Raw genomic sequence first — 26266 nt, 5'->3', positions numbered from 1 at the left:
TCTTTCATTGTGAAAGTCGGCAATCTCTGCCATTACTGTGTATTATTAACAACTAAATTACTAATCATCAACATATTTTACTCACCTGCCTTCCATGGAAAGGTGAGGGTGGAGTTGATCCAATGTCCAAAGCAAATGATAAATTCTAGAATCATTAATACATAGAAGCCAATTAAACTTCCTTTTTACATTTTACTAAGCTGCTCCAGACCAATTATAACCATATTTCTTTGCAGTCTAATTAGTTTGACTCAGTTCCTCAGTGTGGAAGCCTGTAATGAGTGAACACATGAGAAACAGGGCTCAGATTCCATGTGAGGGATCATTAATATGCTCTGGGCTGCTGCTTTGGAAGAGACTGCACCTAATTATGTGGGTTAACACACAAACTAAATGGATGAATTGGAGCCATTTGCAGGGTTTCAAGTCCCCTTAGACTGACAGAACTGTAGATTAATAAGTTGTTAGAGAGTGATCTGTTGACCTGGCCCATCGTTCTTCGCTCTCACTTCATATGCTCTCAGAGCCATGAAATGCTAAAGTGTAGAAATGTGTCAATCACTGAATTTCAATTTTGTGGCTTTCTCCGGTGCTTGCCTAAAGAACGATCAGAACTGGTGAAACAGGAAATGTAATGCCTGACATGTCCAATAACTTCAGCTGATTTTGGATCAAAATGCACCATGCAGAGGAGATAACAGGCCCCTTGCCAGCAGAAAACAAAGTAGGATAAAGACTGAACTCCTTCCAGGTATCTTGGGCTGCCTAAAGTCAGGGATATTACAGAATCCTAGAATGGCTGAGGTTGGAAGGGACATTAAGATCATTCAGTTCCAACCCCCCTGCCATGGGGAGAGACACCTTCCACTGTCCCAGGTTGCTCCAAGCCCTGTCCAGCCTGGCCTTGGACACTTCCAGGGATGGGGCAGCCACAGCTTCTCTGGAAAACCTGTGCCAGGGCCTCCCCACCAACACAGTAAAAAACTTCTTCCTAATATGAAATTAAATCTAATATCTAATCTAAATTCACTCTCTTTGGGGTATAAACCCTCTATATAACAGAGGCTGAGAAATTATGATGAGATGGAAAAGGTGTATTGAGACAGATTGCCAACCACCTTTTTTGATGGAAGGAAAAAATGCATATGAAATTATAGTCTTAGGAGAAAAAATCAGTGCAAAAAAGCCCTGGAGTTTTTGGGTTTTGCTTTTTCCTTTTCTCAGTTGATCCTAGACCTTTGAAACTCCTTTATAAGCCACACTATCATCAGGAAATTCCCTTAATGGAAAAATGAAAATGCAGACTGTGAGATTATTAGGCAGAAAATATTGCAGGTACCTTTTCTGTCCCCTGGTTACTTGTTTGTGGCCAGTGCTGAAGACAGTAAGTGATAGGGAGCATTGAACTAAGGTAGTACAGCAGTTCTTATGTCCCACCCCATGGTGATGAAGACATAGAATGCTCCTCAAGGCTTCCTCCTGGTTAGTTCAAGTGGCTGTCTTCCTAACAATGTAGATTTCACAAAATCATGGGATGTCCTGAGTTGGAAAGGACAAAAAAGGATCATCGAAGTCCAACTCCAGTATTTATATATCCCATACAAGCTTTCACATGTGTCATAAAAGAGGACAAAGAGTCAAGAAATTTTTGAACAGTGGATGGGATGTACAACAGCATCAGTTTTGACACCCATTTCCTTCTGTGGACCCAGCTTTGAGGAACAGCCCTCATTTTTAAAGATCTCAGATCTGAGCAACTTCACTGGCACCTGAATGACTTGTGAGTGAGAACAAGAGGCATCCAAACAGGTTTGTTTTCTCATGTTCACATTTGTCCTTAAGTCACTAGAGACAAAACTGTTTCCTATTTCACTCCTGCCTAAAATGACCTGACAACTTAATAACTGAAGTAGGTACTTAGCTCATCATGGTTCTGATGTGCCTAATCTTAACTGATTTTGTCAAGATCTCTTTAGTCTTATCTTCTGCTATTGCCATCATGCTCCAGCTCCTCATGAAGCCTTTGAAAAGAGGTTTATTAGAATTTTCCCCTGTCATATTCTGTTCTCACATTAACTCTCTTTGTCATGGTGGCTTGCAGGATCTGCCCAAAGTGAGCTGCCTGCTGTTGGAAAGCTTTAAGCTCTGTGATATTGTAAAGAAGAATAGTCTACGCCTGTATTTTCTCCCAAAGCATCAGCAGCATAAACAGCTGCTAAATGGCATTGTTAGATATATTTTCCATGAGGAAGGCAAAGGCAAATGTGCCCATGAAGTGAGTAAAGCAATAGAAAATATCTCTTCACTTGCAATTAAAGTTGCAGTCAATGGCTCATTGTCCAAATGGAGATTAGCAACAAGTAGTGTCCATATTGGACCCAAGGGTGTTTAATTTCTTTATAAATGACCCAGACAACAAGACTGAGTGTGCCCTTCAGCAGGTTTGTGGGTTACACAAAGCTGAGTGACACACTGAAAGGAAAGGATACCAGCCACAGGGGCTTTGACAGGCTTGAGAGGGGTACCAGGGGGAACGGTGTGAAGTCAAACAAGGGCAAGGTCCTGCACCTCATCAAGCAATCACCAGAATCAGATTAGCCTGGGTGACCAATGGATTGAGGACAGCCCTGTAGAGAAGGACTGGTGGATGAAAAAATAGACATGAGCTGCCAATGTGCAACTGCATCCCAGAAAGCCAACTGGGGCTGCACCAAAGCATGGCCAGCAGGCTGAGGGAGGTCACTCTGCCCCTCTGTCTTCATGAGACTCCACTTGGAATACTGCACTCAGCTTGTGAAGGGTTGACCCTGACTAGAAGGCAGATGCCCACCCAAGCCACTCTGTCACTCCCCTCCTCAGCTGGACAAGGGAGAGAAAATACAAATAAAGATTTGTGGGATGAGGTAAGGACAAGGAGGGATCACTCACCAGTTATTGTATTGGGTAAAACAGACTTGACCTGGGGAAATGAGTTTAACTTATTGCCAACTAAATCAGAGTAAGATAATATGAACTAAACCCAAATCTCAAAACACCTTCCCACTGCCTTGCCCTCAACCTCATTCCCCATTTTTCTCTACCTCCTCCCCTTTAGCAGTGCAAGGGGATGGGGAATGGGGACTATGGTTTGTTCATCACATATCTCCACTGGTCCTTCCTCCTCAGGGGCAGGACTCCTCACACTCTTCCCCTGCTCCCATCTCCATGAACTTCTCCAGTGTGAGTCCTTCCCATGAGCTCCAGATCTTCATGAATTGCTCCACTGTGAGTCTCTTCCATGGGGTGCAGTCCTTCAGGAACAGGCTGCTACAGCATAGATCCTGCATGGGGTCATAAGGCCTGGCAGAAAACCTGCTTCAGCTTGGGCTCCTCTCTCCGCAGCCCACAGGTCCTGCCAGGACCCCGTCCCAGTGCTGACTTCCCATGGGGTCACAGTGTCCTTTGGGCATCTCCCTTCTCCTTTGTGGGGTCCTCCCAGACCTGCAGAGGGGTCTCTGCTCCCCCATGAACCTCTGTGGGGTGCAGGGGCACAGCTGCCTCACCATGGGCTGCACCACAGGCTGCAGGGATGTCTCTGCTCCAGCACCTGGAGCACCCACTTCCTGTCCTTCATCACTGCCCTTGCTCTCTGCAGAGTTGTTTCTCTCACATATTCTCCTCTCCTCTGACTGTTGCTGGTGTTCCACTGGAAGTTCTTTTTCCCACCTTCTCACACGTTATCCCAGAGGTCCTACCACTGTCTCTGATAGGCTCGGCCTTGGCCAGCAGCAGGTCCATCCTGGAGCTGCTGGCCATCAGTGCTGCTGGCCATGGGGAGGGTCTTGGCAGCCTCTCACAGAAACCACACCAGTAGTTCCCAAAAGTGGCCACACAAACCCAATCCACAACCCACTCCACAGCACAAGAAAGATATGGACATGTTAAAAGAGGTCCAGGGGAAGAACACAAAAATGATCACAAGGCTGGAACTCCTCTCCTACAAGGAAAGGCTGGGGGAGGTGGGACTGTTGAGCCTGGAGAGAAGGTGCTGCACAGGACTTATTGCAGCAATTCAATAGATAAAGGAGTTTATAAGAAAGATGGAGATACCTTTATCAGTGGCAGGACAAGGGACAACTTTTTTAAAATGAAAGAGAGCATGTTTAGATTAAACATAAGGAAAAAATTGTTTCTAGTGAGACTGGTGAGGCCCAGAGAAGCTGTGGCTGCCCCATCCCTGGAAGTGTTCAAGGCCAGCTTGGATGGGGCTTGCAGCAATCTGGTCTAGTGGAAGGTATCCCTTTCTATGATTCAGTCTGACTATGCTGTTTAATCATAACTGATGTTTTGGGGTGGGTTTTTTGTTAGTTTGTTTTTGCTTTTTTTTTTTTAATAGCATTTGCCATTATAACCAAGTAATACACAACAGCAAGTCTTTGTTGCCACATGATTTCACACTTGCTCCAGGCCAGACAATCTCTACAGTTTCAGCAGAGAAATACTTTACCTGGGTCATTGGTGCCAAATGCATGTGCTGTGTGAGTTGGCTCCCGGAAACCTCAATCAATCTGTCTCTGCACTGCATCACACTAATGAGGTAATCACTGAGCTGCTAATGAATGGGATTAGTGACTGGGCAAGGAGTGTTTGTTCTGGATCCCTTGTTCAAATGCAACTCGAAGCTCTCAAAATATTTGCTCGCAATCAGCCACGAGCTGGGCTCAGTTCAGCTCTCACTAACGAGATGAAAATGATTTTCAGCACTGTAGGATTTGCCAAATGTGCTGATGGAGGCAGTCTGCACTTTGTGGTGGATAGAAGGACAAAGCTCTATTTCAGAAGTAAACTCTATAGTAAGGTAAAGAAGCAGGTGTCATAATTTCTAATTTCATGCCAGCACTAAGATGGAGTGGGGGAAAAAATAAATCACGTTACTAATTAGCTTTTCTCAATAGCAATTAATGAATATTCAATATTACATATTACAATCCAGTTATGTGGATTTTGTAGGACAGATCTAAAGAAAAGTCACCAGAACCTGTATCTTCTGTTTCTTCAACAAACCAAACTGCATCAGTTTAAGAAGTTTCACAGCTTTGACCCTGGACGAGCTTAAGCACCTGCAAAGATTTCTCTGAGCATTTTCTGTACTCAACCTTTGCCAAGGAAAGGTTGTGTCAGCTTTTTGGAAAGGAAGCATGCAACTGAAATCAGTGCAGGCAGGAATCCAGTTTAATATTTGTTATTCTTTTCTAAAACTTCACAGTAACCAAAACTCCGTAACATATAGAGGTAACTGATTTTTTTCTTCTTCTTAATTTTTTTTTTCTGGTGAGAAACATTTTTGTCCAAAGATTTCACTTTTCCCAAAGAATAAAAAATATATTATTTTGTTAAATTCTTCTCAATAATTCCGATGACATTTTAAGGAAAACCTTTTTTGAAACGCTTTGTTTACTGGAGGCAAACTGCATTTATAATACACGAAACATTTAAATGGGAATTTAAATGGCTTTTTCAATCATGTAGTCAGCAGAAAATATTGTGGGTGAAAATGAAACAAAATCCCAAATGCTGGTTGCATTGAAACCTATGAAACGGAATCTAATGAAAAATTTGGCATTTTTCAGTAGATAACTTGCTAGATTTTTTGAACAGATTAAAGGTCTTTAAAAATGGTAACAATGTGTTTTGTTTACTTGTCCTGCTCTTTCATTGGTGTTTTCCATAAATAAATGTGCTGTTCTGTGCATACAGTGGGACCAAACAAGCATCTAATTGATGTGTTGTAAATGGCACACAGAATTGTGAACGTGCTTAGCTCAGATCAAGCAGAGCAAAGTCTAAAGCAGCAATGCACAGCAGGGGAATCTGAGCTAAATTAATATTTAAATGGACAAAATCATGAACAAAAAATTTTAAAGAAGAATCAGACAAAACATCTTGACTTTCATGGTTTTAAATGAGCAGAGCCGGAGATCAGAAGCAGGTTAAAAACACGAACAATGAAGATGAATTAACAGTTACTTATCTTACAGCACATTGTACAGCAAACCTGAAGGCGAAAGAACAGCATTCCCCAGACACAGGGGATGTAATTAAAATCTGTGGCATAAGATAAAAGATGTCTCCAGTGAAGGGGGATAAAACAGGCAAAATTATTCACACAGTATGAAACTCGGGGCTCTGTCCATACACTTTGTTGGCTGTAGCAGGTTCAGAGTGACGTGGCCAGAACGTAGGCAGGGATGCAGGGCCTGAATGTGCAATGCCTTGAGAATCCATTCCACTTCCCAGGGGGGTCACAGGCTCTGCAAAACCAAGAAGAGCTGGTAAGTATTTACATGATTCACAAAGACTTCCTGACGTAAAGCTGTTCCTGATGTTCCTGGGGTTACTCAAGGGAGTCCCAAAACGCAGAGTCAGCAGCAAAGCAGATGGAAAATCAGAAAAGTGTATTTTCAGTGCTTCCAGCCTAAGGTAATTGTGGACATAGAAGGGGTGAGGCCCTGGCACAGGTTGCCCAGAGAAGCTGTGGCTGCCCCATCTCTGGAAGAGTTCAAGGCCAGCTTGGATGGACTCTGAGCAACCTGGTCTAGTGAAAGGTTCCCTGTCCATGGCATGGGAATTGGAACAAGATGATCTTTAAGGTCCATTCTAACCCAAACTGCTCTATGATTCTAAGACTGAGAGTAGAGACAAAACTAATTCATAAAGAAAATACAGCATAGAGCTGCTGTAGCAAGGAAAAGAGTGGATTTTGTGTTGCTCTTCAATGCCAGTTGTTCCCACACCTGGAGAATATTGCATTTAGCTTCAAAAATACATTTTCCTGCAAAGTGGACAAAGCATAGAAGCCAGATGTGACAGTGGTGCACTTTGCAGGAGAAAATATATCTAAGAAATCTCAGTTTGATTCCCTTTTTTCCATGCAATGAAAACCTCAGATACCTCTGGCTGGGAAGGACTCATTGCATCATGTGTAGGTCTCTAATTAGAGATCAAAACCATGTAGATCTAAACTACAACATGTTTACAGTATTCATGTAGACAGATAGTGGAACAAAAAAAGGTAATTTTTTATGAAAGAATATGTTTCTCTCCAATTACCATAAAAGAAGCCTGTGAGGACAGACATCAGCAGCAAAATAGCACCTCCAAGGTGGACTTCTAATGTCAGGCAAAGTGTATTTTTGCACTCCCACCCCTTGAACAGGCCTGTGTGTTGGCAGTAAACATCAGCAGGAAGTACATCTGCAGCCTTTTGTAGTATTTGTGTTTATTCTACCTTTTCTTCCTTCCTGAATATCATTTGTGTATCTCTGCAATGTAGGAAAATGCAGTTAAACTTGTTATCAAAGGTGCGGAAAGCAATGAAAAAATAATCTGTTATTATTATTATTATTGAAGACATAACCGATAAATTATTTTTTCTTCTTTTTCTTTTTATTTTTTAATACAGGTTAAAGTCTCAGAAACACTCTTTGCTTTAACTATGCTTTCTGTAAACCAACAGGGTGTCAAACCAGACCAGTTTTCAGACACTCCCCTCCCTCAAAGCAGCCAAATACAGACACACATTTTTTATTTATGCTAATTGTCAAAATTGCTCATAATAAGATCATTTAGATAAAATTTTCAAATCAGATGTCCACTATTTGCTGTGCTGCATAGACAAAGCAGAGATGACAGTTCCTCCCTTATATTCACACAAACGCCTCAAAGAGGTAATAAAAACACTAATGTAAAAGGGTATCCTTCTGAAGATGACATTCCTCTCAGCTAATTTAAGGTGGAAGTACCTCCCTCTGAGAGTGATGACTCCCAGGCTCCAGGCTCCTATTACTGTAATTACAGATCTAATCAATACAGCCAAGGATTTTTAGGGTGGGGCTCATTTGAATAAAATCATCAACTTCATATTGACCCAAATTTCACTGGCTGTTATTGACCTGTATTAACTACAAGGGGATCTTCAGGATGACTTTCTCAGATGCAGAAAAGTACCACTGTTGATGCCTAAATTTAGCTGGAAAAATTCAGTAGCCAAAGTCCTTTTAATGCCACAAAAAGATTTGCTCCAGTAACTCAGGTAAGTGCAGAGACTCTGGAAAGTGGATGGACACAGACTTATATCACAGACTTATCACAGACTGAGTTGGAAAGGACCCACAAGGATCATTGAGTCCAACTCTTAAGTCAATGGCCCACACAGGGATTGAACCCATGACCTCGGCATTATTACAACCAAGTTTTAACCAACTGAGCTAATTTCAGGGTCACACCACCAATCACAGAGCCTTCCCACTCCCTTGGGAACCATTCCCACTTTCCTGTTCACTCAGGGTTTCACAATACTTTTTTACAGAGGAAAAGCTGTAAGATGAGCCTTGAGGGTCCCTTCCAACTGAAACCATTTCATGGCATTATGTAATCCTGTGAGATTTCTATAGGTACCCATCACCAATATATTCACTGCCCATGCAAGTCACAGAACCACAGAATGAATGGGATGGGAAGAGACCTCTGGAGATCATCTGCTCAAACCAGCAGCTCCAAGCAGAGTGAGCTGAAGCAGGTGTGGGTGGCCATGTCCAGCTGGATTTTGAATAGCTCCAAGGCTGGAGACTACACAACTCTTAGCAACCCATTTCCCTGTTCAACCACTCATATTAAAAAAAATAAAAAAGGTATTTTCTCATGATTAATCCATTTTTATATATTACAGATTGTGCCCATTGCCTTTTGTCCTGCCAGTAGAAACCACTGAGAAGAGCCCGATTGCATCTTCTTTAGCCCTGCCAGTCAGGTGTATGTAGATGGATAAGATCCTCCTGAGCCTTCCCTTCCCCAGGCTGCAGTCCCAGCTCTCTCAACCTCTCCTCATGTGGCAGATGCTCCCAGTGAGCTCCTGTATGGGCATTCACATGCCCATGTACAGGAGGGAAAGGGCAAGTCAGATCCTGTGGACCTTGGAGAGGAATAATCTCCAAGGACTAGAAGGGACCATATGTTGGACACGAAAGCAAACCCTTCTACCACCATTGTTCTCAGCAGGCCCTGCAGTGCTGGAGATTATCAATCTTGATTTGCAGGCAGGGAAAACATTTAACATTGCAAAAGCCATTTGAATTGATAATCTACAGACTTGGAGTGTAACAAGAGAGATTCTCCAGACACAATCTAACTAAAATATATTCTGGGCCGACAAACCAACAGCCTTCAAATATGTTTCTGGTTTAGTTGAGGATAAAAATGAGTTATTTTGAGGTACCAAGAAAGAGTCTGTGTTCTGCCATACTCAGGTTGTGATTAAAGATGGGTTTGCTCTTTGCTGCAATAATAGTTACACTGAGTTTAGCAGCTCTACTCATGGACTATACAGTCTCATGTTAGCTACTGTACCAATAGAGAACTAAATTAAAATCTCTAGAAAAAAGTAAAGTTATGTTGGAGTAGATTTGGGGTTATTTTTTGGATCTGGGGAACTTTACCAGTAGAAACTTGGCTGACTTGAGGCTTTGTCTGTCTGTATTTCAGTGAGTCATTTCTATTACCTTCCTAGTCAATAAAAGGAAACAGGCATATTTATCTTGATTTTTTCTTCTCATGCATAGAGAGAGGGGAAGAAAGGAAAGGGCAAATAAAAAAAAAAAACAAACCCAAAACCAAACCTGCTGCTATCAGAGTGCTAAATTACTCTTCTGTGCAAGCTGACAGGTCTCTTTACTGAGAACTGCAAAAACAGACTGTAAAGAGCTGCTCCAGCCCTGTGGTAGCTGTAAAGCTGCAATAGGAACCTGAGCTATGGATCCGGCCCACAGTCCTCCTTGGCTTCAGAGAAGCATCTTCACCTCTTTGTGGTAGACTCTGCTCTTTTATTCAGTCAAGGCTCTTCTGCCTGTGAATTAAAGAGGGAGTCCCATGGGAAGATGAATTATCCAGAGTAATAAACCAATTTGTTCCTACCTGCTGTTGTTTCAAATCAAGTGAGATCTCTGCCTAAGTAAATATGGGGACATTTATCACACAGTGTAAGTCGTGATGATACAACTTTGGAATTTTGCAAATTTATACAGATTAAGGACTTGCTCATGGATATGAGTCTCAATGAACTTCTGTGTTGGAGAAGGCCCATCCAAATATATTGTAGCCCACTATTAATAGGAGATGAGCATTATATGTGGAGAGGGTTTTGGCCAGTTTAAGGGTTCTTTCAAAGTGTGAAATGATGACATTCATTACAAGCTGACTGAGATATCAGAAGTGGCCTATAAAATCATGAAGTGTCAGTGAAAGAGGAGAGATGCTCCAAACCTCGTTCAAGTCCAAACACTCTGGATTTTATCCAGCTTTGCATCAGGCCCACAGGAAAGTTCTTACAGTTGCTCTGCAAAGTCACAGGCATTAAACCCACACTGTTGAGGGAGGTCTGATGGATTGCCCAAAGGATGGAGAACCTAGGACAGAATGAACAGATGGGTTTGGTGGTGAGCACTGAAAACATGGATGTGGAAACAGCTCTTCAGAGTTTTTATAGACTCTTTCTCAACATGTCAAACTCACACAGGGAGTGAGCACGTGCCAGAGCTGGACCCTGAGCACAGACATCCTGAGCTGCAGCCCACGAAAAGGAAATGTTAGGGCCTTCCCTATTTTTTGCTTAATTCAGTTTTGTTTTCTTTTATTTTGATTTTTGTTTGTTTTCTTCCAGAGTTCTAAAACACCTGTTCCCAAAGCACTACTTTCTTTTGCTACTTTCAAACTGAAACCTTCACATACCCAAGTTGACACTAATTAAACCCATGTCACAATATAATTTGTTTGTCTGCTTTCCAGTTTCAGATGTAAATTGCAAAGTAGCTTCCAAGTATGACAGAGCTGCACCATCATTTCCCTCATGGTATGAATATAGAACCTCTGAGGCTGGGAGTGGAGATAGAATCTTGTAACATGAGGATCTAAATTTTAATTTCTGGAAACCTCCAGGAGAATATTGAAGGGAAAATAGGAAACCTCTGGTTGTTTATATTTTTTGTCACTTTTAGTTGTTAATATTCTTATTTTATTTTCCTGACAACATGGAAAATATACTTTGCTCATAGGTTCAGGATTCAACAGGTCACCAGCTTTGGGCATCACCTTCCTCTGCAGGTGGGGTGCAATTCATGACTTTACTCCATTGAACTGAATCTCTTCTGTCTCTGTGATGGTGGGAAAAGGGCTCTGAGGACCCAGGTCTTCCCTTTCTGATCACTTTGGTGATGGTTTCAACCTGGACCTGACAAACCATCTTTATTCTATACATAAATTTTATTGGTGCATTGTCAGGATAGAAAAATAAAAACAAAGACAAGGAAAAGAAGAAAAAAGTCACAATATCAGGAAAATCTGTGGTGTTTTCTGCCTCTTGGAAGATGAAGCTCATGAAATACCAGATTAGTCTGACAATTACATTACTGACATTGTGAACCTTCCAGACCTAAGCCTTTAGCTGGGCCTTTGTTCAAATGATGATGATGAGATTTTGCCTTCAGTAAAACCTGTTGTTTGGTCAGTTAAAGTTCATCTTTTTAAATAATCCATCCAACTAATTTTCTAGTGAAGTAAATGATATCCGCTTTTCATTACAGACTTTCTTTAGCACACAACTGTCCACAGCAGAAAATCTGCTGTTCTTATTCAGCCACACTGCCCATTTCTGCTTTTACTGGAATATTAACAGCAGCTTCTTAAAATAGGACAGGCCTAATAACCCAGCAGTGCTCTGTCAGAAAGAAATGAGATAGCAGGGTGATGATACACCCCGTGCAATATTGCTTTATATTCTCTTACACATTTATTTCCCCTGTGCATTCTCCTAACGGCATCAATGGTTCCCAGCAGCCACCTTTGATTCAACTTCACTGCAATAATTTCCTTTTCTGTTTGGAAGTATGTCCCAGTTGAAATCCAGACCCTTTGGAAGTATAGAGGATTTTTTGCCCTGGTATCAAGGTCTTCTAATTTGGCAGCTTCAGATCATTGTTAATACAGGAGTTTTAGGAAAGACAATAATGCAAGTACATGGGGCATCTCTCAGGGACCACCACAGAGATATCTTGTGGATAGTAAAGTTTAATCCTAGAGCAAAACTAAATCAAGGAACCAGCTGATACTGGGAACAAAACAAAACAAAAAACCCCAGCAATAAAAAAAATCCCAAACCCAAACTACAGGCACTGTTTGGTGGTCCAAGAAAGATACAGTTTACCCAAGCCAGCTTCTTGGGATTCACTGCATTTTCCATCTTCATGCTTGAAGTTAATGATGGTCCTGGTAGGGATTTAGCCTTGAGCAGTTCTCTTGGAGCTCTAAAGGTTTGAGGTTTGTCTTAGCAGTGCACAGTACAAGGCAAAGTTTTTAAGCAACATTCAATTGATCGTCATGTAGGCCCATGAAAAAGATCTGTAGCAGTTCAGAATTTGCACCCAGAAGCCCAAATTGCACATTATGACATAATAACGGCAAGAAATAATAACAGGTGATATCACATTTCAGAACTGAATATTGCTGGCTCAACTGTGGGGATGATGAGAAAATTCATTTCACAAAGGTGGAATGCCCAGTGCCTGGAAGGTGACACAAAATGAAGGGGAATAATTTTGCCCAACCTCCTAAAAACAAATGCTGTTATAGAAGCAGCAAGACTATCTGCATAAGGATTTTCAAATTATCTGGTGTTGAATATGTGAAACAGCAGGTAATGACATTGCAAACTCAGCTCTGATTAAATGGCAAGTGAAGAGCAAATCTCAGCAGCATTGTCTCATCACATTAGAACAAGGGGAAAATCTATTTATGAGTGAACTGACCTCGTTTTTTCTCTCATGGCACACTGTGCATGGCAGTTGTATATGATTGAAAACTCATTACATCCTTCTTTAACCTGACAATGTTTAATCCAAGACAAAGCTCCTTTTCAACCTCCAGCAACTTCGAATATTTGAGTGATACAGTTAACATAAGCCCTGAAAGCATTTTTAGAGGTTATGTGATGTGTGAAGTTTGGATTCTGACAAGTCCTTCCAGAAGTTCTGACAGGAGTCCCCAGGACTTACCTGAAGCACAAACTTACAGCTAATTAATTCCCCAAAGACTCACTCGTGTTTCTTCCTGACCAGTTGTTTTGGCCCACAGAGGTTGAACCCCTCCAACAGTTGTTCTCTACCTTCTGCTTTCGCCCACAAACACAGAACTCACTGCATATACTTCACCTTGTATCTTGGGTGTCTCCGTGTGTGTCACTCCAGCCCTGGGTCCACCAAGACACCATCACCCCCAGGGGTATGGAAAAGGAAGTTGTGTCAAAACCTGACATGTGGAAATAAGTAAATGAGCAATTCCATTCTCTGAACAAGGTGAGCCTAAAGGAAGAGCTCCTTCATGCCTATACTTGAGTGTTGTGTTCAGTTCTGGGCCCCTCAGTTTAGGAAAGATCTTGAGGGGCTAGAGCAGGTCCAGAGAAGAGCAATGAGGCTGGAGAAGGGACTGGAGCACAAGTGCTGTGGGGAGAGGCTGAGGGAGCTGGGGGTGTTTAGCCTGGAGAAGAGGAGGCTCAGAGGTGACCTCAGCACTGTCTGGAACTGCCTGAAGGGAAGTTCTGGCCAGGTGGGGGTTGGTCTCTTCTCCCAGGCACTCAGCAATAGGACAAGGGGGCACGATGGGCTCAAGCTCTGCCAGGGGAAATTGAAGTTGGATATTAGAAAAAAATTCTTTGCAGAGAGAGTGCTCAGGCATTGGAATGGGCTGCCCAGAGAGGGGGTGGATTCAACATCCCTGGAGGTTTTAAACTGAGCTTGGCCGTGGCACTGAGTGCCATGATCTGGTAAAGGGACTGGAGTTGGACCAAGGGTTGGGCTCACTGATCTTGGAGGTCTTTTCCAACCCAATCCATTCTATGATTCTATGATTCTAAAGCAAGTCAGGACACAGAAGGAACAAAAACCACTTAAAGATAAGGCCTTGCTTCTTCTCAAGGTCAAAACCCACAGAAGATGCTTCCTCCAAAAAACATGCACTCATTTTCCCCTAATATAATATTTCTTGCAGGAAGATTGTCGGCCTGTTTAGCCTGGAGAAAAGGAGGCTGAGGGGTGATCTTGTTGCTTTCTACAGCTACCTGAAAGGAGGTTGTGGTGAAGTGGGTGTCACCCCCATCTTCCAGGTAAGAAGTCACATGACAAGAGGAAATGGCTCAAGTTGTGCCAGGGGAGATTTAGATGACATATTAAGAATTTTTTTTTCCCCAGAAAGAGTTTTAAAACATTGAAACAGGCTCCCCACAGAAGTGGTGGAGCCACTATCTCTGGAATTGTTCAAAAAAATATGAGGATATGCCCCTAAAGATGCTTATTAATGAACATGGGGGTGGTGGTAGTTTGACAGTTGAACTTGAAGATTTTATCTATCTTTTTGAACCTTGATGGTTCTCTTATTCTCTGATTCTACTTGTCAAAAAAAGCATCCTTGTGATTTGGGATTTCCTTCACAACATTCCAATAACAAACTAAAGAAATTTCTCTGGAACCCTCCTCAAAAGAATGAATTGAGAAGAGTGAGGTTCGATGTGCAGAGAAGGGTTATGACTTTATTTTGCTGCCTCAAAAAAAAAAGGTTAAAATTTCCAGCATTGTGTGATCTAAATCTAAGTGACATTAAACAGGTGGCACGGAATGACCAAGAAAATGCCACTGCTTGTTGTCCATCCATGAGTTCACTTTGCACTTTAAGCTGCATTAGTTTTGCTGAGCTCCAAGATGCAGCCCTTTTCCTCACATCCATCTCTTCATTAAAAAGTAGCAATTAGGAGAGCTTTGGAGTGGAGACATTGATAGTTTAATAGTGAGGAACCCTGTTTCTCATGAGGGGAATCAAAAGGAGAACATAGCACAGAGTTACTGGATTAGCCAGTGTTTCAGCACAGGATGTTTCTTCCAGTTGGCACTTGGAACAAAAAGGTGAATGATTTTACTCATCCTTTTGCAGGTGGTGTGGTTGTCAGGTAAAAGCTGCTGGCAGGGAACAGCAGGGACAGTTCCCACTGCACCTCTTTAATCAGACTTCTCCAGTAATGGAGGCAATTTGAAGATGTTATCTTTAAAGATAAAGGTACCATCACTTACACAGCCTATTTCCCTCCCTCTTGACTCAACTTCAAAGTGCTCCAAGACAATCTGGACATTCATCTTCCTTTTTTTTTTTTTTAAGAGAGGGAAAAAGAAAAGGCTTTAACCTCTCTGTCCTGAGGTGCAAGTTAACTTTTGAGCCAGAGAACACACATCTCCATTCCCCAAACTTCATGAAGAAGCAATTAGAGTCTCACTTGCCTGAGATTGTTCTAGGCTGGGTTAGATGGGGCTCTGAACAACCTGGTCTAGTGGAAGTTGTCCCTGCCCACGACAGGGAGGATGGTCTTTAAGATCCCTTCCAACCCAAATCATTCTGTGATTCTGATTCTATTAAAGAGGTGGCATCTCTTCTGGTGTGAGGAGTCACTGCCCATCTTTCTGTAGCAAGACAGGGCTCCCAGACTCACAACTCCTGTTGTGTGGAGGGAGGGAGGAGGAACAAAATCAGCTTTATGAATATGCTAAATTATTCTGGGAAGCACTCAGGGTAGCATCAAAATGAGAGACATAAAACACTGCCCAGCCAAGATATCAAGTGCTGGAGTCTAATAGAGATTAGATAGAGCTGTCGAGTCATCAGTTTGCACCAATGTGGCAAATCTGATGTTCATTTGGGAACATGCAGAGTTACTGGCATTTGACTTTCACCTTGGATTAACTATCAGGAAGAAAATTGCTGACTCCATTCAAAATATGTCTGGTTGCAGGAAAAGACAAATTCAAGTGTTTAAGCACTAGAGTACAGAGCCAAGGCTGCCAGGGATGCAAATCACTCCATACCCATCCAGAGCCTCATAACTATTTCAGCATCCCTGAGAACCTGCCATGGGGAAATACCAGGCTTTCACCTTGCAGCAGCATTTAACTACAGAGCAAGAAAATCAGAGCTGAAAAAGTGACAGAAACCTTTAAATTCTCATTCACGTGTTAGTGGAAGCAAACCTTTAAAAAGCCCACAGAAGACACACAACATGGTCAGCATTAAACTGTTTCAGGTAATAAGGGAGCAGGAACTGGATGCTCCAGTTTTGCCAAAAGGTAACTGCTGGAAGAATAATGTGATTTGTGCAGAACTGGAGAAAATGAGAGCTGGAAAGCTTCCCTGTCAGGAAAGAAAAACACACTTGCAGAGCAAGTGTTGCTGTCTTGTACACTGAGGGGTGTTTTCAGTGCAACAGCCATGCATATTTAAATACTAAAAGTACCTACCTCAGACATTTTTTTAAAGATTATTTAACTGTGAAGGAAACAAAACTGATTTTAGTCAACGAGGACAGAGATGGAATGGATAAAACTCCCAGTACTAGAAATTGAACTGCAACTTAGGACGTTTTCATTAACAGCAGCACTGGAAACAAATTGCTGCATGGAGAACTAATTAAAAAAGAACTAATAAATTTCACAGATGTAAATATAATGCATTTTTTTCATCCATCTGAATACTGGCTGTTATTAACTCTGGGTGATGCTGGTTTTCCATGCATATGTTGGTGTTACTCATACAGATGGTGCCAGGGCTGGAGCACGGAATGGAAGGACGTGGTTGCTTCACTTGCACTCTGGCAATAAGGACTAGATTAATGCAAAGACTAATCCCATCAGAAGGGAGGTATTTCAGTAGGCACCGGGGAGACTAAAGCAGCTGATCCCTGCTTAGGGCAGGGAAAATGCACAGATGCCAGGGATTGCACTCTGATATTTGTAGATAACCTTGATAAGTCTTTTGGATACCTCCTCACTCGGACCTTAGTTGGCTGTTCCCAAGCAAGGGTATGAAGAACTGAGCTGACTTTCCTTTTGATCTCTCCCACTATCCTTCTAATGTAGGTGGCTGAAATAACCTGCCTAATGTAGTTTATTCCCTTTTTCTGCTGCCCAACATTAGTCAATATGATTTTCATTCAAATTCGAATGTTCCAGATCAACACAAATCACCCTCATTTCCCTTAGAGAATAGAGAGGTCAGTCTGGCTCACCTTTAACTAATCTATTCAATACCTCAAACCCATGCCATTTAACCTGTCTGAATATATACCTCAGCCTGAAAGAGAACATCAAGTGACCAGTTCAGGTTCAGTTGTTTAAACTTCAGTGACCTTAATCCCATCCTGCTTGTTTTACATTTTAATTCTGAAGCAAATATTTCTGCACTACCTCATTCTGTTCACAGGTTGTAAAGCTTTGCCTTGTACAAATCTTCAGTGACCAAACCAAGAGTATCAGGAATCACAGAATCACAGACTGTTCTGAGTTGGAAGGGACCCACAGGGATCATCGAGTCCAACTCTTCAGTCAATGGCCCACACAGGGGATTGAACCCATGACCTTGGCATTATTACAACCAAGTTTTAACCAACTGAGCTATCTCAGGGTCAAACAACCTTATCTTCATAAAAATGTGCAGGAGTTTGTTGGGGAGGGAAGATACTTCGGCATTCATTGAAGAGCCAGTTAAACATTTTATATTCTTCATTCTGCCCCTGGTTCCATTTCTGTGAATGGATATGATTAAGATTTTACTTACTCTTTAGCATGTAGTGCTATAAGGGATTAAGAGAGAAAAGAGGGGAGATGAAGTATTTAAGGGCTTCAGGATAAACAGAGGGAACTTTGGATATCAAAGAAGCCTTTTCACAGCTCGAGTCTGTTAAAAAAAAGGCAGAGGAAGAAAAGAGGGCTACCTGTTTAGGTATTTTTAACAAATCTTGGCTACTACAGTGACTGATGTATTTGCCATGCTTAACACAAAAGTGAAAAGCACTTTCTAGACAAGGTCTAGACAAGAGAGTAAACTGCAGGGAAATATTGTGAATCCGTGGAATGGAAAAAAAAATTGAGTTATCTTTATGTCTCTATAATTATTTGAAAAACAGACTAATTTTGGTAGTTGATGCACAGTTGTCTCTGTTCAGCACAACCAAGATCCCCAAGATGATGCCAATTAGCAAAGAATTTTGGAACTGCTCATTGTCTTCTTCAGAGTGAATTTACTGGACATCATGTTCAGTGGGACTGCACAGAAACCTCCACATCCTCAGCAAGCAAGAGGAGATCCTCTCTCCTCAGATACTGAAATTCCACCTTAAAAAGAATGAGATTGGAATTGAAAAACCAAAGAAAAGAGAAAAACCAAGGGAAGAAGATAAAAAGTAGTCATTATTCTTGACCTGAAGCTGGTACCAGTTTGAAGAATCAGAATAAACTCAAATTACACCTTGCCCCTCTTTAGATGTCTTTTGCCTTCACTGCACTGGACTCCTGCTCTGAGATTCCTTGTTTGGAGGTGGTAGATTCCTGCAGAGCAACAGCCCAGTCTCTCGGTGCAAGTGCCACCTAAAAACACACAATTCCTCTGTCTCTTCCCCCCTCAATGACACCAAATTGCAGCTTCATCTTGATCTAAGCAGCTCCCTCCTCCTCCTGTTGGCAGTGGTTCTGTGCAGTCCAGAGCGCACATGTGTCTGCAGCAGCAGCAGCGATGGAGTTGGAAAGATTCCTCTACTGTGGGAGGGTTCACACACACTCAGGAGACCACTTTGCCTATTATTCCTAACACTGAAGATGAAGGAGATGTGAATGATTATGAGAAGGGTGGGAACACTCATTGATACATGTCAGGCTGTTCTTTTCTTTTTTCCTTTGGTGAGGAATAGTAAATAGTTTAAGGGGAAACTGTGATGCTACTTAAAAAGCACTTACCTAATTAAACCTCAAGTGCAGAAACCTTTATTCACTCTGTGGTGCTCAGCACCTCAGGCTGAACCTCAGCCAGATGGCACTTTAATAGACAGGAGCAGAGGGAGCCCTTTTTAAATTTAACAGATGGGTGATGCAAGCTGCTGGGGTTGGAGCAGAGGGCAGAATGAAAGGAAATGTAAGGAAAGAGAATCAAGAAAGAAAGACAAAGTTCCAAGGGTGAATTCTTATTGAACTCTTTTGTTTCTGCTCAAAACAGCTTGGGGTCTTGTTCCTTTTCTAGAAAGAACTACTGTTTCCGACCCATCGGACTCAGACTCACTGATAACAAACCATTTCACAGCAGAGTTACTGGCTGAGATGTTGTGTTGGTAACAGAAATACCACTGCTGATCTCAGAGTCTGCTGCCCCAACAAAGAGTGGCCTGAGTTTAGTAGTAGAATTCAAGTTTTTATATTGTTTCTTCTGCTTCTGTTTCTTTTATATTGTTTCTTTGTGCCTGTCCCCTGCCATGGTGATGCTCAGAGTGTATATTGCAATCTCAACAAGTTTGGGCTGTATCAAAAAATGACTAGAAGACCTCAGTAGGAAAGTCAGTCCCAGAAAATACTGCACAGAATATCTTAGATTTTTAGAATCATTAAGGTTGGAAAAGACCTCCAAGTTCATTGAGTCCAACCTTTGGCAGATCAACTGGCCTTTGTCAACCAGCCCAGAGCACTGAGTGCCACGTCCAGGCATTTCTTGAACACCTGCAGGGATGGGGACTCCATCACCTCCCTGGGCAGCCCCTTCCAATGCCTGACAACCATTTCAGTGAAGAAATTTTTCCTGATGTACAACCTGAACCTTCCCGGCACAACTTGAGGCCATTTCCTCTTCTCCTGTCACTTGTTACAGGGAGAAGAGGCCAATGGGTACACCCTCCTTTCAGGTTGTAAGGTCTCCCCTGAGCCTTCTTTTCTCCAGGCTGGACACCCTCAGCTCCTCCCATATGACTCTTAGTCATTTCCAGTGTAGGATTTGGGGTCCATGCCCCCACATGGAAAGGAACAGCAGAGATTTTATCCCTGAATGACCTTCCTGGCCCGTCCTGTGTTGGTTCTTTTGTTCAATAATTGAGAAGAAATTATTAAAGATCAGCTGCACACAGGGGTAGGATATTGAGTCCAGCACGGGGCTCATGCAGTCAATATTGTACTTTCAGCAATGCATCTGCTTTTTTATTCCTGGGGTTTTTGTCAGGATTCTTTTTGTGGTTCTTCCCTAGGTAATCCAACATTATCCAAACAGAAAGGAAGAAGCTTTTCCAGCCCAAGAGAGAGAGAAAGCAGCTGTGGTGAACCCTTTGGTAGAAAAGGGAAAGTGGGAAGAGTTGTACCATCTTTGGGAGGTTGATTGTAAAACTCCTGTAAATACACTGGGTCTGGTTTTCACACGAGAAACATTTTATGCTTAATGTAATTCAGTTTATGGCCCCAATGCACTGGCAGAGTGGTGTAAATTGGCATTAAAGTTAATGAGAATCAGGCCTAGGGAGTCTAATATTTGCTTTCTGCTGTGCTTGAAATGACTTTGGTTGTTCTATAGCAGTGTTTAAAAGTCAGCATGGAGACATTATAAATAAAAGAATCCTGGGTCATATTCATCCATCCATCTATCCATCCACTCAAGAGAAATGTAATGCAACATTTGATACAGAGTCTAAACCTTGATTTAATTACAAGCAGGATTAATTGGCCTTTAAATGCGGATGTTGATCCAGTACTTTCTCTCTACCCATGTCTTTCAATCATTTCAAATCAGCAACACTTCATTCAAAGGTAAAAGTTTTCATGAGCCTCGTTTCACATTTCTTCTGTGAGTGAAAAATTATACAAGGATAGCAATGATAAACCTAAATAGTGTCTCATGAATAAGTTCCAAAATGCTGACAGAAAATATTTGCCCTTTCATGAAAGAAATGCTTGGGGAAAACAGAAATTTCCTTTACCTTCAATTGTAATAACATTTTAATGACTTGTGAGGCATGTGATTGTTTGTTATGAAACTCCCTGTTTCTGCTTATGTAAGGACTTTGTTTATTGTTATGGTTGTATTTGTCTTTATCCAAAATTGGTCGGTGCCCAAAGGAAAGCATTAAAAAAAGAATTCACAAATTTTTGATATTTCATCATTTCAGTTATAATTTAGCAAATATTCAGATCTCTCTGGTACTCTCAGAGCTCTGTTTTGCAGAGGTATTGTATTTCTATAAGGCTGGAGAGACATCACAGAAATCCAATAATACAAATGCACTGAGACTGTTCTTTTTGGAGAAGGGAAAGTCTGTATAACAAAAAGCCCCAGCTGCAGCACAGGCAGATATTCTTTGCATATACCATTTCATTTTCTTACTAAAAATGATCATTTTTATATAGATCAAAGTAAAACAAAACAAAAAAAATACCTTGAATATATTTACTACCACACATCATTCGAACACAAAATGCAAGAGATAAATCTTAATTGTTGAAGAGAAAGGGGAAATGGCTTCAAGTGGCATCAGGGGAGCTCCAGGTTGGATCAAGGATGGAAATTAGGAAAACCTATTCACTGACAAAGTGATTAAGCATTGGAACAGACTGCCCAGAGAAGTGATGAAGTCACCATGCCTGGAAGTGTTCAAAAGACAAGGCACTTTGTGCTGTGGTTTATTGGGCATGGTGGTGTTTTCAGTCAGAGCTTGGAGTGAATGACCTTTGAGGTCTTCTCCAGGTTTAATGATTCTATGGTTGTATAATATGATGAAGATATTCAGAATATTTCTTGGAAAACTTGTTGAAAGTTCAGTGGTAGTTGTCCTGAAACCCATCTAAGAGAGTAGAGTAAGATTCAAATGACATGGTGAAGGACATGTCTTGTTCTTCACATATACTTCAAGACTTTTACTTTTTGGAATTTCATGGATATTCAAGGTTGGTGTCAACATGGTAGAAAAATCTTGTTAAAGGGAAATTTTGTGACATGGATTATTAATTTGGGATTACTTAAAATATTAGAATATTTCTCATGTGAGAATCTCTGCAAAGCTCAGTGTCCAATTTATATGTTCCAGGCTTGAGGCATCTTCCAGACAGTGGAAAAATGACGCAATTCCAACAGGAAAGAAAAGGCCAGATTCAAAATACAGACTGACCTCCACAGTATAGTCCAGAAAACTATAAACCCATAGAAAGGCTAAAATAGAAGCCCTTAACATAAAAAATGGAGTAGATCTTTTAGAAACCCAAGGAATTGTTCTTCACTACTCATACAATTTGTTCAAAATACACAAATCTAATTATTTATCTTGGGCTAGTTTTTTGGAAAGGCATTTAAGAGGATGTTTCAATAAGGGACTTGAGGAAAAAAAGGGGAAATAGTCTTCCTTTTCTCTCCTGTCCAGGGATCAAGAAGGCAGAAGTGCTAAGGTGCCTTGAAACATGAAGGTTGACAATTATGATTCCTACTTAGAAGTTGGTTTAATTTGCTCCCTTCTACGTTAATGAGCTCTGGAAATGCAAAACATGTTTGTGCTGCTCATTTTTTAAACCTCACAATAAAAAGGACAGAAATTCCTAATTAATGCCAATGTTTTGCCTGATGTTTTTCTCTTTTGTTTTTTCTTTGTTTGTTTGCTTGGTTGGTTTTGTTTTGTTTTAAAGTACTGTCAGTGAAAGAACTACATTTACTTTGCAGAATCTGTTTTCTAAACTTAGTAGAGGGATTTCCAAACTCCACAAACCCACAATTCTTAAAGTAAGAGAAGAAAGAAGGACAGTTTGCTGAAACAAACTACCCCTTGAAGAATTCACAGCTCTATGGGCTCCCCTCAACATCAACAGAAAATCAAACTTCAATATGGTCATGAAAGTTTATATAAAATAAAATTTAAATATTCCTTCACCAACACATCCATAGGCCATTTCCCTTCTCCTTTTAGCATTTAGTCTCTTACTGCATTGCCTTCATACCATATTTGAGCAGGAGACCTCAGAGGAGACAACTTGAAAGAGAAACATCTGTCAGAGGGCCCTGGTGGGACATGCTGGGAGTGCCTTTGTGGAGCTGACAGTTCATTTGAAGTTGATGGTCCTGGTTTTGCTACTTGTTTTCTTGCACTGCACATTCTGTGCCAAGAAGCCTTGACACCCCATGAATATTTTAGCCCATGAGCTCTAAATATGTACAGTGTTCATAGAATAATAAAAACATAAAGTGGTTTGGGTTGGAAAGGACCTTCAAGATCATCTCATTCCAAACTCCCTGCCATAGGCAGAAACACCTTCCACTGCACCAGGTCGCTTCAAGGTCCATCCAACCTGGCCTTGAACACTTCCAGGAATGGGGCAGCCACAACCTCTCTGGGCAACCTGTGCCAGGGCTTCATCACCCTCACAGAGGAGAATTTTATTTCCAGTATCTAATGTAAACCTGCTCTCTCAGTTTGATGTCATGTGTTCTACCAGTTATACAAGCCAAGCATGAACACAAATGAAAACCCACTGGGACATCAGGCTCTTGCCTTATCTCTGAGGAAAATAACTCCTTAACTACTCTTTTTTCAGGGATGGGATGAGCTACCAAATGCAGAAGGACCTCATGGAACTTGGAGGGACAAAATACAAAGCCCAGGTCTCACTGAAGCATTTTACAATAAGGAACATTTAGAGTGATAGAAAAACTTTAGTGATGTCCTGCCAAGAGGTACTGACCCCAGAACTGATTTAGAATCAGGGAATCATTAGTTCAAGTTAGAGCCATAAGGATCATCAAGTCCAACCTCCTGTTCTTCACAGAACTTCCTGAAACCAAACCATATGACTAAAAGCATTGTCCACACATTCTTTGAACTCTGACAGATTTGGTGGCAGGTCCACTTCCCTGTAGAGACTCTTCCAGTGACTGACCGCCCTCTGGGTGATGAACCTTTTCCCAATGTCCAGTATGAACCTTCCCTGATGCACCTTCATCCCATTTCCTGGAGTCCTGTCACTGGTGACCAAAGAGAGATCAGCACCTCCCCTTCCAATGTCTTCCTTGTGGAAGTTGTAGACAGTGATGAGATCTCCCTTCAACCTTCCCTCTCCAGGCTGAACAAACCAAGTGACCTCAGCTGCTCCTCCTACGTCTCACCCTCCAGGCCTTGGTCACTGTCCTCTGGACACACACCTAATGTTGGATGTCCTTCTTGTATTGAGGGACCCAAACTGCCCACAGGACTTGAGGTGGGGCCACACTGGTGCAGAGCAGAGTGCTGAGGACAGTAATGTCAAATCCATAGAGGGGCAGAAACTTCCAGATGAAAAATGAGTATTTAGACCTGGAGTAACTAACCCTTTAAATATTTAGAAATTGATGCTCAAGTCCACATTCCTCACTGCCTTATTCCAAGGATTTAGATGTCTAGAAATGTCCCTTATTCTAATGGAAAACCTCTAAATCCTGGATGAGGGAACAGTGTGTCTTCCTTAATGGTCTTTGTGTTTATAGAATGAATGCAAATTTTGGGATACTTTCCTCTTCTTTTCAGAAAACATTTGGAAGGAGGAGAGAAGAGACCATTTTATTTTCTCTTTTAGCAGTGCCTTGTTTTCTATGAAGTCATTCAGAACAATTAAATGATACTGTTGAGTGTTTTAATAATGGAATTAGAAACCTGAGAAAGTACAGGAAATGCATAATCTGTGTAATTTGAGTCCCAGTTCACCCAGTTCTGCTGCTGTTACTGCTTTGTGTAGCTTCATCACAGCAGACTGGATGGTCTGTGTAACCTCTACCTTGGCACAAAGTGAGCAAGACCTTGAATTCCCCTCCATTTGTAAGAAAAAAATGAACTCCTCTTGGATTTTAATATTAAATCCTTTTGATAATGGGCTGGGTTTGGTTTGTGTTCAGAGAAGAAAGTCACATTTTTCCAAATGACACAAAAAAAAAGAAAGAAAAAAAAAGAAAAAGGAGAGAAAAAATAAAATAAATTACTGCTTGAGATGAAATTGTTTGGGATAGCTCATTCAAATTCCTTTTTGATTATTGAGTCGTTGAACTTCTAAAAATGTGGAAAAATGTGTTAAAAAACTAATATCTTTTTTAATCCTATTCTGGTGGCTGAAGGGACTGTGACCAGCCTTAGTGGAGCACAGGACAGGGATCTGGGGGTTGTTTTAGATCTCTTAAAAGAGGAACACAAATTCAGCTTTTGATTTCAGCTCAGAAAAAAAGGATTTTGCTTTCCTGTGTCTGCAGCATCACTGAGTCCTTCTGGCACCAAACACCAACCAGCTGCAAAGTTCATTAAAAAACAATATCCTATCATGAGTTGTTACATCAACCCCCAAGCTGAACCTCGTCAGTAATGGGACTTTTTTCTTTTTCCTTTCTTTTTTTTAATAACAGCAAAACCAAATAAAAAGGCAGGAATTTAGTCAGATGAATATTTCATCACTCAGTTTACTCCTCCACTTTGAACACGAAATGTTGTTTCAGCAGGACTGGGAGACAGGCAGCCACCTACAGAACTTCCCCAGGCACAAATCAGATGCACTTTTTGAAGTCAAACAGAAATAAGACAGTGACAATTTTTTCCGTTTTGTTCCCTTAATTGCCAGACAAAGTGCAATTTTCTGTTCTGTTCTATCAAGCAGCTGCCCTTGTCATCCCCCACCCTCCTGCACTAATGGAATTTGACGTCCTCTTTGTTGTTTCTCGCTGCATTTGTGTGACTCACTGTTCAGAAGAAAAACGTACTAAGAATAGCAAAGGTTGCTGTAATGGCAAAGTTATGAAATTCCCTTCGTCTAATTGCTTTCAGATATATTTTTTTCATTGCTAAGGCTCTTGATGTTGTCTTGATATGCTGTGAGCACTCAGCCATGGAGCTGTGTACCAGCCAGAACATCAGTTCCAGTAGAAATCCCGTTGGGGTAAAGTTTTCCAAGGTACTTGGGCACTTAAAGCACTAAGGACAACACTGTGCAAACTTCCCAAAGATATGGAAGCTGCAGAATTGCTTTTGAATATTTAACACAGGTGAAAAGCTGCCCAGAAATGACAAATGGCCACAAATTACCCCAAAGCATTACAAATCAGCTGGAGGTGTGGCCCTCACCCCCCCGAGGCATTGGAGCACCACAAAAGTCCAGGAGGAGAGGAAGGAACCGTGTCATCGATTACTGTTCTTGAAGCCAAACTACACAGTTAACAGTTAAAGAAAGAAACTAAATTCTTTCTTTAAGAATCAAGGAAGCAAATCAGCCATTCCATGACTGCTTTACAAATCTACAGCAGTGAAAACCTCAAGCCTACATTTATTTGTGAGTCCAGTCCAAGACTGAGAGAGCAACTTCACTTGGAAAGGTAATGACACACTGAAAAATAGAATAGAGCAGAGAAGAATGGA

General features: G+C 41.4%; 1 protein-coding gene across 3 annotated transcripts in view; it reads right to left on the bottom strand.

The window, feature by feature from the left end:
• Positions 1 to 4998: 4998 nt before the first annotated feature.
• Positions 4999 to 26266, bottom strand: part of TSNARE1 (t-SNARE domain containing 1) — a 501884-nt gene continuing 480616 nt past the window's right edge. For all 3 annotated transcript variants that reach the window (XM_071553024.1, XM_071553027.1, XM_071553026.1), the window contains exon 13: positions 4999 to 6290. The gene's annotated coding sequence lies outside the window, so the exon portion shown is untranslated. The remainder of the gene's footprint in view (positions 6291 to 26266) is intronic.

This window comes from Pithys albifrons, chromosome 4 (genome assembly GCF_047495875.1).
Source record: "Pithys albifrons albifrons isolate INPA30051 chromosome 4, PitAlb_v1, whole genome shotgun sequence".
Taxonomy (NCBI): domain Eukaryota; kingdom Metazoa; phylum Chordata; class Aves; order Passeriformes; family Thamnophilidae; genus Pithys; species Pithys albifrons.
The sequence above is the reverse complement of the archived record's forward strand: the minus strand, read 5'-3'. Positions and strand labels throughout refer to the sequence as shown.